This window comes from Pelophylax lessonae (genome assembly GCF_965119305.1).
Source record: "Pelophylax lessonae genome assembly, chromosome: 2".
Taxonomy (NCBI): Eukaryota; Metazoa; Chordata; class Amphibia; order Anura; family Ranidae; genus Pelophylax; species Pelophylax lessonae.
The window spans coordinates 143850488-143865684 of record NC_138769.1 but is presented as its reverse complement, the minus strand read 5'-3'; positions in this window follow the sequence as shown (position 1 = coordinate 143865684).

The following is a 15197-nucleotide window of genomic DNA, read 5'->3' as shown; positions in this document are numbered from 1 at the left end:
AGCAATCCGCAAAGCTTTCAGCAAGGTTCGATTCTGGCGTTCCACTTCCCCGTTAGCCTGTGGCCAGTATGGAGTTGTACGATGATGTTCAATAGCATTTGATTTCAGATAATCCTGAAATTCCTGAGAAGTAAATTGGGCACCATTGTCACTCACAATCTGTTTAGGCAACCCATGAGATGCAAAAATGCTCTCCAACCCCTCAATTACAGTTGATGATGTAGCTTTAGTGAGAACTACCACCTCTTGCCACCTTGAATAATAGTCCACAACAACTAAAAGATGGTGTCCAGATGGAATGTCGCACAGATCAATGGCTAAATCTTCCCATGGTCCCTCAGGTAGAACAGTGTGAGTTACTGGTTCTGGTTTAGGTTTGCTGCCCACCAACTGACATGCTCGACATGAAGAAACCAAACGTTCCACATCCTTGTCAATTCCTGGCCACCAGACTTTCTCACGTAATCTTTGTTTGGTGCGTACAATGCCTTGATGGCCCTCATGGGCTAAATGTAATGTACGTTTCCGTAAGTCTTTAGGCATCACAATACGATGGCCACGTAGAACTAGTTGTCCTGCAATACTCAGCTCTTGTTTGATTCTGTGATAGCTTGGGTCACAATCCACCCAAACCCCTTGTCTTACACATTTTCTCAACCGAGCAATTTCCGGATCCACAGATGACAATTCTTCAACCTCCCGCGGTGTCAATGCCTGAGGCATGGCGTTAGTAGCCACAAAACGAATGTACTCTTCTGCCAGGTTATGAACAGGTGCAGAAGACTGAGGCAATCTGGAAAGTGCATCTGCCGCATTAGTCGGTCCAGGTCTGTACCGCACTGTAAAGCGATATGGTAACAATCTGAGAACCCATCTCTCAATTCTGGCGGATGGTTTTGAGCGTGGCGAATATATCACTTCCAGAGGCTTGTGGTCTGTGATGATTTCAAAATCAAGGCCGTAGAGATAGGTGTGAAACCTTTCACATCCCCAAACAACAGCCAAAGCTTCTTTCTCGGTCTGAGAATAACGTCTCTCTACATCAGTGAGGGATCTGCTTGCATACTGAATAGGCCTGTAATCGCCTGTGCGTTGTCTCTGAACCAAGATGGCGCCTAACCCCACAGGGCTAGCATCGACAATAACTTGGGTGTGTGCAGTAGGATTGAAATAAGCCAAAGTTGTGGCGCAAGTCAGCCGTCTCTTAAGTTCATCAAATGCACCTTGTTCCAAAAAGCCCCACTTCCAAGGGACTGCTTTGCGAGTCAACACTCTCAAAGGTTCACTGACAGTCGCCATATCTGGAATAAACTTGGTACAGTAATTCACTAGCCCAAGAAAACTGCGTACTTCCTCTAGGGTTTTCAGGATTTCTGGCATCAGACACAGCTTTAATTTTACAGTCCTCCGGACCAATGCCCCTGTCAGACAGCACATGGCCCATAAAAGTCATTTTATTCATTTGAAATGTGCACTCATTTAATGTTAACCCTTTCTCCTTCAAGCGATTTAGCACTGCACGGAGACGTTCATCGTGCTCCTGTGTGTTTGTTCCCCACACAATTATATCATCAGAAATGTTATGCGTGCCTTCACAACCATGTAGCACTTGCTAAATCACATGTTGATAGGCCTCCGGTGCGGACGATACGCCAAACATCAACCTCTTGTATCTAAAAAGACCTTTATGGCTTGCAAATGTAGTGATGACTCTAGATGCTGGGGTCAATTCAATCTGATGATATCCCCATTTCAAATCCAGTTTACTGAAGACACTTGCCCCATTCATTGCATGTAGAACATCTTCAATAGTGGGAATTGGATGTCTCTCTCTCTGCACAGCTTGGTTAGCACATCTCATGTCCACACAAATCCGAATATCTGTGCCCTTTGGTACAACAACTAACGGCGATACCCACGGAGTGGGCCCTTCCACAGGTTCAATAATGTCAAGGTCTAGCAGCTCTGCCAGTTTGTGCTCAACAGGTGATGTCAGGCTATAAGGAAGTCTGCGTACTGGCTGTGCAATAGGCTTTACATGTGGATCAATGTGAAGCTCCAACTGAAAATCCTTTAATTTTCCAAACCCAGAGAAGCAATCTTTAAATTCCTCTTTCAATGCAGAAATAGCAGGAGACACCATATTCACTCTTGCGCTGCCTACATCATGGCCAATCTGTAACACCCCTAGTGCCATTGCGGTTTGACGACCAAGCAGAGGCGACCCTGTGCCATCTACAACATAGAATTCGGTCTGCAATGGAGGACCAGTCTCATGTGTTTGAACAGAGGTATAAAATTTGCCTTTAAGTTGCAGTGGTGTACTGGAGCCATAAGTATAAATCTGTTTAGTGGTGTTACACAATTTAAGGTGATTTTCTCTGCCATTAAGACTGTGCCAAGAAGCCAAGTCCATAACATTGCATGTAGCTCCAGAGTCAATCAACACTGACACATCCGTATTTCCAATCTTAATGGTTAACGTCCCGGCTTGCAGAGAACACAGGGAGAATATAAATTCACAGTCAAGAGCACTCTCTTTATCCTCAGCTATAACATTTACTTGTGCAGATTGTCCTTTGGTTTTGTTATCTCTGGTTGTACTTCTACACACAGCTGCAAAATGACCTGTCTTTCCACAAGCATAGCACATTTTATTCTTTACCACAGTGCAGTCCTGACTTGTGTGTCCCGCCCTGCCACATTTATTGCAGGTGATGTGTAAAATCCTCTTTGGAAGACTCTCTTTCCTACTCCAGATATTCCTATTATTATAGGTAGGTTTGGAGACTGTATTGACAAATGCAGTGTTCTTGGTTTCAATATGCAGAGCCTGGAGCTCAGACAGTTCAATGGCTCTTGCAATCTCCTGCAGACTAGTAAGTGTGAGACTAGGTTCTCTCAATAATCTCCTCCTGAGGTGCACAGATGTGCATTTCTCTATGACCTGATCTTTGATTATCTCCTCAGTTACAGTCCCAAAATCACAAGACTTTGCCAGATATTTCAGCCTAGTCACATAACCGTCTGTGGTTTCTCCCAGTTCTTGCACAGCCTGTCTAAACTTATATCTTTCATAGGGAATATTTTTCTTTGGCTCAAAGTACTCACTCAGTTTATTCATGGCTGTCTCATAGTCTGAATCTTCCCCTGTTGCTCCCAGGGTTTCAAAAATGTCCTGAACTTGAGGTCCAGCTAGATGCAGCAGCATGGCTCTCTTCTGAGCAGGTGCAGTCACTCCTGTGGCTATAACATAGAGCTGAAATCCCTTCTTCCACTTGTCCCAGCGCTGTGAGAGACTAGTGTGGTCTCCAGACACATCAAACGGTCCGATAGCCGGTAAATCCAGAAAGCTAGCCATCCTCGTCGCCAAAATGTAGTGTATTAACACAGACAGGCTGTACAGGTTGCTTCTTTATTCACTGCACATCAGCATGCAACTAACTTCAGCCACACCCAGCTCCCAGACATATACATAATTGTAACATTTTGCAGACAGCAACTTAACCCGTTGCTTACCATACTACAGTGTGTATGGGGCTTAACCCTCACTTGTAAATATGGTATCAGTTGCATTTTCTATTATGTTGTGATTAGGTCACTTCAAGCTGCAGGCATGATATAGGATCCCGTTTATTGGTTGCTAAGGCATAGTCTTTCACTATGCTAAACTTGATTATATTATTAAACATATTAACCACTTATGGACTGCCCCACGCAGATATACTGCGGCCCGACTGCATTAAATCAAGTACCTGTACGTGATTACCTGAGTAGGGCCTGGAGCAGGCACACGCGCCACAGGCAACGTGCTCCCGCTGTGATTAGACACAGTAGGAGCAAATCAGCCGGTCAGACAGCTGGGACCCGCTAATCGTTAACAGGAGAGGCAGAACGGCGGTCTGCGTATGTAAACAAGGCAGACCGCTGTTCTGTCAGAGAGGAAGATAGAGATCTTGTGTTTCTGCTAAGCAGAAACATGGATCTCTGTCTTCCTCAAGTTAAGCCACTCCCACACAGTTAGTAAGCATTCCCTAGGAGCACACTTAACCCTTTGATCATCCCTGATGTTAACCCCTTCCCTGCCAGTGTCATTAGTACACTGACAGTGCATTTTTTCAGCACTGATCACTGTATTAGTATCACTGGTCCCCAGAAAAGTGTCAGTTAGGTGTCCAATTTGATCGTTGCAATGTCGCAGTCCTGCTAAAAATCGCTAATCACTGCCATTTCTCGTAAAATAATAAATAAATAAAACATCCATAAAAATATTCCATAGTTTGTAAACGCTAAAACTTTTATTGGGATTTTTTTTACCAAAAATATGTAGCAGAATACATATTGGCCTAAATGGATGAATACATTTTTTTTTTTTCATTTTTTGGGTTTTTATAGCATAAAGTAAAAAATATTGTTTTTTTTTCAAACCTGTTGGTCATTTTTTGATTATAGCGCAAAAAATAAAAACCGCAGAGGTCAAATACCATTACAAGAAAGCTCTACTTATGGAAAAAAAAGGACATGAATTTTATTTGGGTACAGCGTTGCACGTCCGTGCAATTGTCAGTTGAAGTAACACAGTGCCATATCACAAAAAATGTCCTGGTCATGAAGGGGGAGGGTTAACCTTCCAGGGCTGAAGTGGTTAACCGAATCCTACTAATAGTTCTACTGCTCACATAGCATCCCTGCTATTCACACCATACATTACTTCATTTGAAAAGCAACTAGTGGACAAACATGTACAAGCTGTCGAAGGTTGCTGTGGTTACCCATAATGGTAATGTGACTCAGGCTTCTCCAGCAACCTAGTTACAGAGCTTTGACGTTAATGACACGTTGTATTCATATGATAAATTAAAGTGTCTATTTTTAAAATAAAAAGTAAACAGCAAACACAAATGCCCAAAAAAATGTTGATGCCTTGTCAAATGTTATGCTTGAATCATAAATTATTCCAAGGTTTAAAAAAGTAAGTTTGATTTCACCATTATAGTTATTTGATTAATATGATAGAAACAGTGGAAGAGATACTAATATTTTGTAATATTGTGACCATTTAACCTTATATTTAAGAAGAAAAAACAGCAAATGAAAGGCAAAAGAATCTTCTGTCTGAAAGGGTAAGTAGTTAGTGTTATGTAGAGGCAACTATAAGAAACCAAAGTTAGCTCCACTTAAGCAATAAAAATGTTTTTTTGTAATGTGGTACAGTTTAATGGGAGACTTTTGCCGCCACATAGTCCCCAGCATAACTTTGTATTCTGCTTATCTATTCCACAGCCTCATCAATGCAAGGTGTGGAAAAAGGCTTGGCCCCGGTTCACACTATAACCCACAAGTGAATCACACAGGAACTGCACCGCATTCCTGTGTGATTCAGCATGGTACGATTTGAGCTTATTAATTCTGAATGGCCTCAAATCGCACCACATTGCACCAAAGATGTGTATGCACCTTTTTTGGGGCCACACTACAACCGGATTGTATGGTCATTTTGTACTAAGTGGTCCAGTGTGATTCAGTGCAGGCAAACTGCACTGCATTTGCAATCTATTTGGGGTGTTGTAACTCTGTATTGACACCCACATCAGACCACAAACACAGTGCGATTGCAATACAGTGAGGGAAACGTGCAGGGATTGCATTATTTCTTGCACCTCATATGTGTGAACCGGGGCTAAACCCAAAACTTCATATTCCTCATATTTGCCTGCTATACCATGTACTCATATTAAAAAGTATGTTGTTTTTTTATTTGATTCCTTTGTGTGAAATACCTGGTGTTTCTTTCAGCCCCCCTGCTTTCCTATTAAAAACTGACCATGCAAGGCAGGAGAGCACAGCATGATCAGTTCCCTAGCTGTGCTGAGAACTCAGCCTCCTCTCCTCTAATAATCAGACTTGCATTGACATGCCCCCCTTTCCTACACAGCTATTCACTGGGAAGTTCAGTGCAGTGCTGTTTCTCCTCCCCTAGCTCCCATGAGCTCCCTATGCAACTGAGAACAGGAATTATGTGGTCACTTATTAAAAATGGGACATAAGAGATTTATAATGTTTTATATGTGTATACACAAATGTTTTGCCTTTCATTTTAAACTGAATGGGTTGTTTTGCAAGCTAAGGGTTTAGATAAACTTTAACTGACTGTGATGATCAGCTACAGTATGTACCAGAAAATGCCCTGTGAGTGTATCTGTCACGATTATATATATGTAGGAGGCTAAACTAGCCCCCGTAGACTGGGTCACTCACCCTGCACATGGGGAACCTTTACTCATGTCGTGCTCATCAATGCTCATGAACAAGGCGGAGGTCATTCTTGGGGATAACCCATCTTAAGGTGGACCTCCAGCTTAAAGATGGCCATACACTGTGTGCACTTGAACAAATAAACTGGACTCCATCCATACACTTTGTTAACTCTTCCTCTTTAATACCGGTATACAGACTGGGGACCTCTGTGTCACTGATCTTCTCCAATTGCTGTGGGAGACAGACTTGCTCATGGAGAGAGTGCCGATAACAACTCATCCTGCAAGAGGCTATCCTACCTGCCACATGTATACACTTGCAACAGACTGCTACAGAAACCTTTCTTACCCTGGGTAACCACTTGTATCTTCACACTGTATTAACTCTTACACTGGTATCTTCATAACCCTGTATGCTTAGCTGACCCATGCTGTAAACTATGTGTGCCAGTTACTTTCATCATACCCCTTGAGTAACTTCAGACCAAGCAAGGACAAAATTCCAGGTAAAGTGCACAGTCTTTTCCCTAAGCTAATCCCTAACACAGGCTTGTGGCTGCCCCAGCATGCCTGCACAGGCAAGAGTCCATACAAAGCAGAGTCCACAGTGGCAAATCCCCAGAACTTGTTTTCTTCAGGAAGGACTGCAGGTTCCAGCAATCCCCCTACATGATGGATGTGACAGCAGGCAGGCTTGAGGTGGAACCTTCTCTCTTCTCTGTAAGCAGCTGGAGATTATATGTTGTGGCTTGTCTGTGTCTTTCCTTCCCATGCAGGCTGTCTGAGTCTTGGCAGATCCTTCCCCCTTTATTATTATTTCTTTGGTTTAATGAAAGAAATGACTGGGACATAACCATACCAGGGTACTCTTTATACAGAAGAGACAGAGAAGGCAAGCAAGGAGGAGGAGTGGCCCTGTATGTGAAAGATAGCATTAAATCTAACCTAATACAAGTTGGTGAGGCCAACATAGAGTCAGTTTGGGTTACGTTGCAGTTTGCTAATCATGCAGTAACTCGTGTAGGTGTGATATATAGACCACCTAGTTAAAGAACTAGACGATCTACTAGTTGAAGAAATAGCTAAAATGACAATGAAAGGAGAAGTTTTCATTATGGGAGATTTCAATCTTCCAGATATAAACTGGAAAACCAAAATAGCAAGTTTTACCAGGAGTACAGATATTCTAAATTCCCTACTGGGGTTGTCTCTGCAACAAGTGGTTGAGGAGCCAACTCGGAGGGAGGCCATTTTGGATTTGGTATTCACAAATGGGGATTCGGTATATGATGTCATTGTAGGCGAAACCTTGGGATCTAGTGATCACCAGTCAGTGTGGTTTAATATAAGAACTGTGAAAGAGTCACACCACACGAAAACAAAAGTTTTAGATTTTAGAAAAATAGACTTTTCAAAAATGAAATTAGTCATAAATGAGTCCTTATCAGACTGGAACGGATTACATGGAGTCCAGGAGAAATGGGACTACTTAAAAGGTGCATTATTGAAGGCAACAGAAAATTGCATTAGACTTGTCAGTAAAAGCAAAAAAAGGAAGAGACCACTGTGGTACTCAGCAGAAGTGGCCCAAATCATTAAAAATAAAAAGCTAGCATTTTGTAATTATAAAAAAACCCAGAACAATGAAGATAAGGAAATCTACAAGATTAGGCAGAAAGAGGCCAAGCAAGTTATAAGAACTTCTAAAGCGCAGGCAGAAGAAAAACTAGCTCAGTCTATGAAAAAGGGGGATAAGACATTCTTCAGATATATAAATGAAAAAAGGAAATTAAAACAAGGAATAACTAAATTAAAAACAAAGGACGGAAGGTATGTAGAAGAGAATAAAGGGCTAGCCGTAATGAATACTTCTGTTCAGTTTTTACAGAAGAAAAAGAAGGAAAAGGACCTCCACTTGAAAGGATGACTAATGAATCGTTTGATGCATGTGTCTTTACAGAGGAAGACGTTCTAAGATTGCTGTCTAAAGTGAAGACAAATAAGTCACAGGGTCCTGATGAGATACACCCAAAATTATAAAAAGAGCTTAGTGGTGAGCTGGCAAAACCATTAACAGATTTATTTAACCAATCATTAGTAACAGGAGTCATCCTGGAAGATTGGAAATTGGCAAATGTCGTGCCCATTCACAAGAAAGGTAGTAGGGAGGAATCGAGCAACTATAGACCAGTGAGTCTGACATCAATAGTAGGCAAATTAATTGAAACCCTATTAAAGGATAGAATTGTGGAACATCTTAAATCCCATGGATTGCAAGATGAAAAACATGGGTTTACTTCAGGGAGATCATGTCAAACAAATCTTATAGATTTTTTTGACTGGGTGACTAAAATAATAGATGGTGGAGGTGCAGTAGACATTGCATATCTAGATTTTAGTAAGGCTTTTGACACTGTCCCACATAGAAGACTTATCAATAAACTACAGTCATTGAGCATGGACTCCCATATTGTTGAGTGGATTAGGCAGTGGCTGAGTGACAGACAACAGAGGGTTGTAGTCAATGGAGAACATTCAGAACAAGGTCATGTTACCAGTGGGGTACCTCAGGGATCTGTACTGGGACCAATTTTGTTTAATATATTCATAAGTGATATTGCAAAAGGCCTCGATGGTAAGGTTTGTCTTTTTGCTGATGACACAAAGATATGTAATAGGGTTGATGTTCCTGGAGGGAAACGCCAAATGGAAAAGGATTTAGGAAAACTAGAAGAATGGTCAGAACTCTGGCAACTGAAATTTAATGTGGATAAGTGCAAGATAATGCACCTGGGTCGTAAAAACCCAAGGGCAGAATATAGAATATTTGACACAGTCCTGACCTCAGTATCTGAGGAGAGGGATTTAGGAGTAATTATTTCAGAAGACTTTAAGGTGGGAGGACAATGTAATAAAGCAGCCCGAAATGCCAGCAGAATGCTTGGATGTATAGGGAGAGGTATAAGCAGTAGAAAGAGAGAAGTGCTTATGCCGCTGTACAGAACACTGGTGAGACCTCACTTGGAGTATTGTGCGCAGTACTGGAGGCCATATCTCCAGAAGGATATAGATACTCTAGAGAGAGTTCAGAGAAGAGCTACTAAACTAGTACATGGATTGCAGGAAAAAACTTACCAGGAAAGGTTAAAGGACCTTAACATGTATAGCTTGGAAGAAAGAAGAGACAGAGGGGATATGATAGAAACTTTTAAATACATAAAGGGAATCAACTCGGTAAAGGAGGAGAGCATATTTAAAAGAAGAAAAACTACCACAAGAGGACACCGTTTTAAACTAGAGGGGCAAAGGTTTAAAAGTAATATGAGGAAGTATTACTTTACTGAGAGAGTAGTGGATGCATGGAATAACCTTCCTGCAGAAGTGGTAGCTGCAAATACAATGAAGGAGTTTAAGCATGCATGGGATAGGCATAAGGCTATCCTTCATATAAGATAGGGCCAGGGACTATTCATAGGATTCAGATATATTGGGCAGACTAGATGGGCCAAATGGTTCTTATCTGCCGACACATTCTATGTTTCTATGTTATTATCAGCACAGGGAGAGAGGCAAGCTCAGCAGAAAGTGTGCGAAACACATTAACTGTTTCCCTCATGGTTGGGGCAGTAGCTGTCTCACTAACTAGTATTTCAACCTGCTTACAAGTGCATTTACTATAAAAATTGGTGACTATTGCTTTCTGCAATGGATTTTTTTCAGTGGTTACAGTCACACAACTATTATATTCTTTTTTCATGCTATGGGGCTTAAATTTCTTAAATAATTGTTTGTTTTATGGTGCGGGGAAGCTAACTCTGTAACCAGTCTCCCTATTTTCTTAAATCAGCCTTGAGAACTGCCCTGGCAGAGTCAGAGAATTCAATTTGCCTACTGTAGCTTTTGGGCTTTGTGGTGAAACTCCCACAAACACCACGAGAAGACAAATACTTCACAAAAATAGTGTCCTGAGTAAGAATACAGCCTAGAACTCTAGAATGCTAAAAAGCAAGGATATTAACGCCCTCAACCCCTGATTCTAGTATGGTGACCCAACCCTGAATGAAATGGAGAAGCAGAAGCATAGGATGCCAAGTGGGCTTTTAAGCCAACATGGAAGAGCCCATAAATCTTACCAGGAGGTCAGAATTGTGATATTCTGTCAAGCATATGTGGACAGCCACAGATAGCATAAAACAGTGAGATACGCATGGGGGTCAGACAACTTACTTTCAGAGGTTCTGAGTAGAAATCTGTAGAAATACACTAAATGGTCAACTATATGTGAATACACCTAAAGATTATTGAGGTCAGGTGCAGTGCAGAAAGCCAAGTGCTTAAATACATCCTTTGATGGGTTTGGTGTGGAATAAATCAAATGGCATGCACAGAGCCCTGACCTCAGTCCTGTTGAACACTTTTGGAATGAATTGGAGCATCAATAATACTCAAGGTCTATTTGTCCAACATTAGTACCTAACCTCAGAACCTAATGGTCTTTTATCCCGAATTGGCAAAAATTCCAACTCACATGCTTCAAAATCCCATGGAAAGTCTTCCTGGAAGAATGGATGATGTTATAGCCTCAAACTGGGAGCCAATTTCATATTAAAGTGGTTGTAACAGTAATATTTTTGTTTTCAAATAACAAGCATATCTATACTTACCTGCCCTGTGCAATGGGTTCTTCTCGGGTTCCCCTGTCAGCGCTCCTGGCTCCTCCTCTATGTCCAGTGCCCCCATGGGAACTGCCCCTTCCCATGGGGGCACTTGTGCATGCTCACTCCTGAGCCCCACTGGCTTTGATTGACAGCAGTGGGAGCCAATGGCTCCCCATGCCCCAGCAAAGCCAGTGAGACCCAGAAGTGAGAGAGAGAAGGGCTGCAAATGTGCACAGCACTGGATCACATGAAAGCTCAGGTAAGCAAAAGGGGGGGGGGAGAGGGGATACTGATGCCCAAACATTTTTTACCTTTATTCAAGGAATGCATAAAGGTAAAAATTGTTTAGGTTTTAGAACCACTTTAATGCCCATGCTTTTGGGAATGAATGTCCAACAAGCTCACAGGGAGAGAGACCCACTAACTTTTGGCTATATCGTTTATAAATTCCCTACTATAATATTTTTCTTTGTTTAATAAATTTATAAGTAACTATGCAAAAATAGTTCTAAGGTTGTACATTCAGGAAATCAGATTTCCTATATTGTACCAAATTCTTAAGAATTTAATGACAATCGTTGAAATATTAACATACAAATTCTAATACAATATTGGAAAACATGGAAGGAGAATGTGGACGCAGTATTCAAGAGCTCGGTAGTTGGGGAGCTGGTGTCGTTTTCCATGGTGAGGCTCCAAGTGACAACATCCGCATAGTGGCATCCGGCGTCTGCTAGGCCAGAAGGTGACACAATGACAATGGTCACAGGTTTTTACAGACCAGGTTTAGATTTTAGGAAGAACTGGTAAAGAGGTCAGCTATCCCCTCAGAAGTATGCTAAAAGCTTGATCTCGGGTATCCAAGAATATACTGAGTTTGAGCCTCAGACTATTGGAACGTCAAAGCGGTCTTTTCAGGGCATGCATGGTCCTTCAGAAGTCCTCCTCATATCGTATTCATTTCCCCAGATTTTGCCTCACTCTGAGGTAAAATTAAGCATATACTCTTGTATTATGTAAAGTCACTGGTGTCGCATACTGCTGCTGTGGCAGTCCCAGGATGCGTGAGATTTTAGGGCATGTACTCTCCTCTTTATTGCCATGAAGAGGAGAGGCTTGCAGGGGCCGATTTTAGACCTTGCGCACCTAAACCAATTTTCGTCAAAAAATAGGGGGTCCAGCCAGGTGACTGGCTCATTTCCAATAGAGCTAAAGATTCTTACTTTCATGTCCCCATTGTAGAAGACTTCCGCAAGTTCCTTCGGTTCGCTGTAGGTCAAGACCATCTCCAGCTTGCTTGTCTACCTTTGTCTACAATTCAGGCTTTCAACATCACCCTGTGTGTTTTAAGAATCTTATTTGTTGTTAAGGTCTTTATCAAAGCTAGGAGCATACGCCTGCATAGTTACCCTCAAAATTCAGCTGGGGGCTGATTCTGGAAAAGAGACACCTGGAGCCCACTCTGTGTCTTGTGTGCCTCGGGGCTCAGTTTAATATAATCAAGGGGACCATTGCTTTGTCTCTGGATCCTGATGTTCTGGAACAGAATACTCCTGGCCCTGTCTTCTTCTCACCTGCACGCTAGGGATGAGCTTTGCGTTTGAGTCGAATGCTTTGTTTGGCATCCATAATGCACTGCACTATGTGATTGGCCAAAGCATGAACTCTGACTTCTGATTCCACTTATAAATCATCTGCTGGTCAAGAGATTCAAACTCACTACCATCTCAATTGCAAGCTTGGTATTCTACCACCTACGCCACCATCAAGCCTGCTTAGGATGGGCACACTCTCCCTGCCTAACTAACTAACTTCTTTCTCATCCACTTTGTGTAGGGTGAGATAGAAGTTAGTTAGTTAAGCAGGGAGAGTGTATTCAGCCTAAGCAGGCTTGACGGTGGTGTAGGTGATAGAATACCAGGCTTGCAATTGTGAGGTTGTGGGTTCAAATCCCTTGGCCAGCAGGTGATTTATAAGTGGAATCCTATAGTTGATAATACATTGCTGGCAGAGAGAAAGACTTTTGCTTTTTACAGTTTTTTGAGATCAGATAGTGCAGTGTATACCACAAAGTTATATACTGTATATATATATATATATATAGGCACTTCAGTTTATATCAGTTTATGTCAGTATTGCTGAAAAAATGGCATGGGGTCCCCTCCCAGTCCATACCAGGCCCCTCGGGTCTGGTATGGATTTTAAGGGGAACCCCATGCCACAATTTAAAAAAAATGGTGTGGGGTTCCCCCTAAAATCCATACCAGACCCTTATCCGAGCACACAGCCTGGCTGGCCAGGATGGGATGGGGGAGAACCATACCAGGCCTGAACCATACCAGGCCACATGCCCTCTGCCCCCCCTACCCCAAAGCACCGTGCCCCCATGTTGATGAGGACAGGGGTCTCTTCCCGGCAACCGTGGGCTGTGGTTGTGGGGGTCTGTGGGGGAGGCTTATCGGAATCTGAAAGCCCCCTTTAACAAGGGGGCCCCCAGATCCCAGCCCCCCCCCCAAGGTGAATGGATATCGGGTACAACGTACCCCTACCCATTTACCAAAAAAGTGTACAAAAAAAAAATAACGACAAAAGCCAGTTTTAGACCAGTCCTTTATTAAAAAATAAAAATAAAAAAATAGTGTCCCCCGATGATCAGTCCCCGCCAGCAACCGAAAAAAAGAAAAAAAAAGAAGCTCCTGCCTCTTCGGACGCTTCCCGAGCTGTTTGAGTTTGACAGCTCTTTTATAGGATCTGACGTCACGAGCCGCCCCATAATGCACTGCTCAGGAGCAGTGAATAAATTACATGACGTCAGTAATATATTCACTGCACCTGAGCAATGCATTGTGGGGATTTGTTTCTATTTGACCGGTGTCAAAGGGTACATGCTATGAGGGAAAATCTCCTCGAAAGGGACCAAGACAACTATTAGCAAACATTTTTAGTAGAGTGGCATCATTTTAGTAGACTGTTTAAAAATATCAAAGATGTGTTTGCTACTGCTGATTCATTTTTGGGTCAGCCAAGTAGTGTTAGCAAATGTCAAGGAACTGCCTACAAATAATACCAATGTTACATGACTTGACAAGGCTTCTAAAAAAATTATCTCTTTTTTGTTTTAGTATTTGTCATATTATCTAAAATCATATACAAATGAAGTGCAGCGCAATCCTTAAAAACAATGCACAGTAATATATATTGATGTATATTAATTTAATATGTTGAAGAAGAGTCCTGAAGAATGCATAGTCCTGAAGAGTGACATTTAAGTGAAGAAATAAAGTCCTTCTTAATAGGTGATGGAGATGATTCCCAACAGTAAATGACATCTGATCCACAATATTGGGTGAAGAGGTGCTCACAACATCCCACCACCTGTCATTCTCTGCCTCTCACTTCATAACAGAGACCCTACAGGGCCAAACGGTATATGATATCCAAGCCAGTCAGCAATATACCTCTGGACCACTTCTCCACAATTATCCACATACAGGGCCAATTGTTAATATCCAGACCTCAAACCTCAGTAATATCAAGGATCTTACACCAGATGGAATAATCACTCCAGGGGGCGCCTCCATGATATATGCAATGATATCAGATGATCAGATGTCATTTACTGTTTACTGTTGGGAATCATCTCCATCACCTATTAAGAAGGACTTTATTTCTTCATGTTTCATTCTTATATGTCACTATGCACTCTTCAGGACTCTTCTTCAACATATTAAATTAATATACATCAATATATATTACTGTGCATTGTTTATAAGTATTGCACTGCACTTAGTTTGTACATGATTCAGGAGGTTTTATGTGATTGCCCTTGAGTGTTCAGCTGCCAATCCGTCAGTTTTTGTCTCACATTAACCTCCCTGGCGGTATGATTATGTCAGGAATTATGTACCAAAAGCGGTACAATTTTTTTGCATGGAAATTTGGAGCTATGTATTGAAGGCCTACAATTCTTAGTAAATACTTACTTAAAACTTACCAAAACAAGACTCTAGTAGACATCCCAGATGTGATAAATTTGAAACACAAACACATGAATTATAATCTAATCAATAATATAATTTTATTCAATAATGCAATGAAAAATAATGAAATTTGTCAAACAAAGAAATTCAATACACATCCTGAGTGTGAAACAGTTTGAAGCATGGAACTAGACAAAGTCCGACGTTGCAACCAGGACAATAGTACCTTGTTTCCTTTCAGACTTTTTTTCCATTGCCATCCTTCTTGGAACAGCAAACGACGCACATCCTGGTAGGCGCTA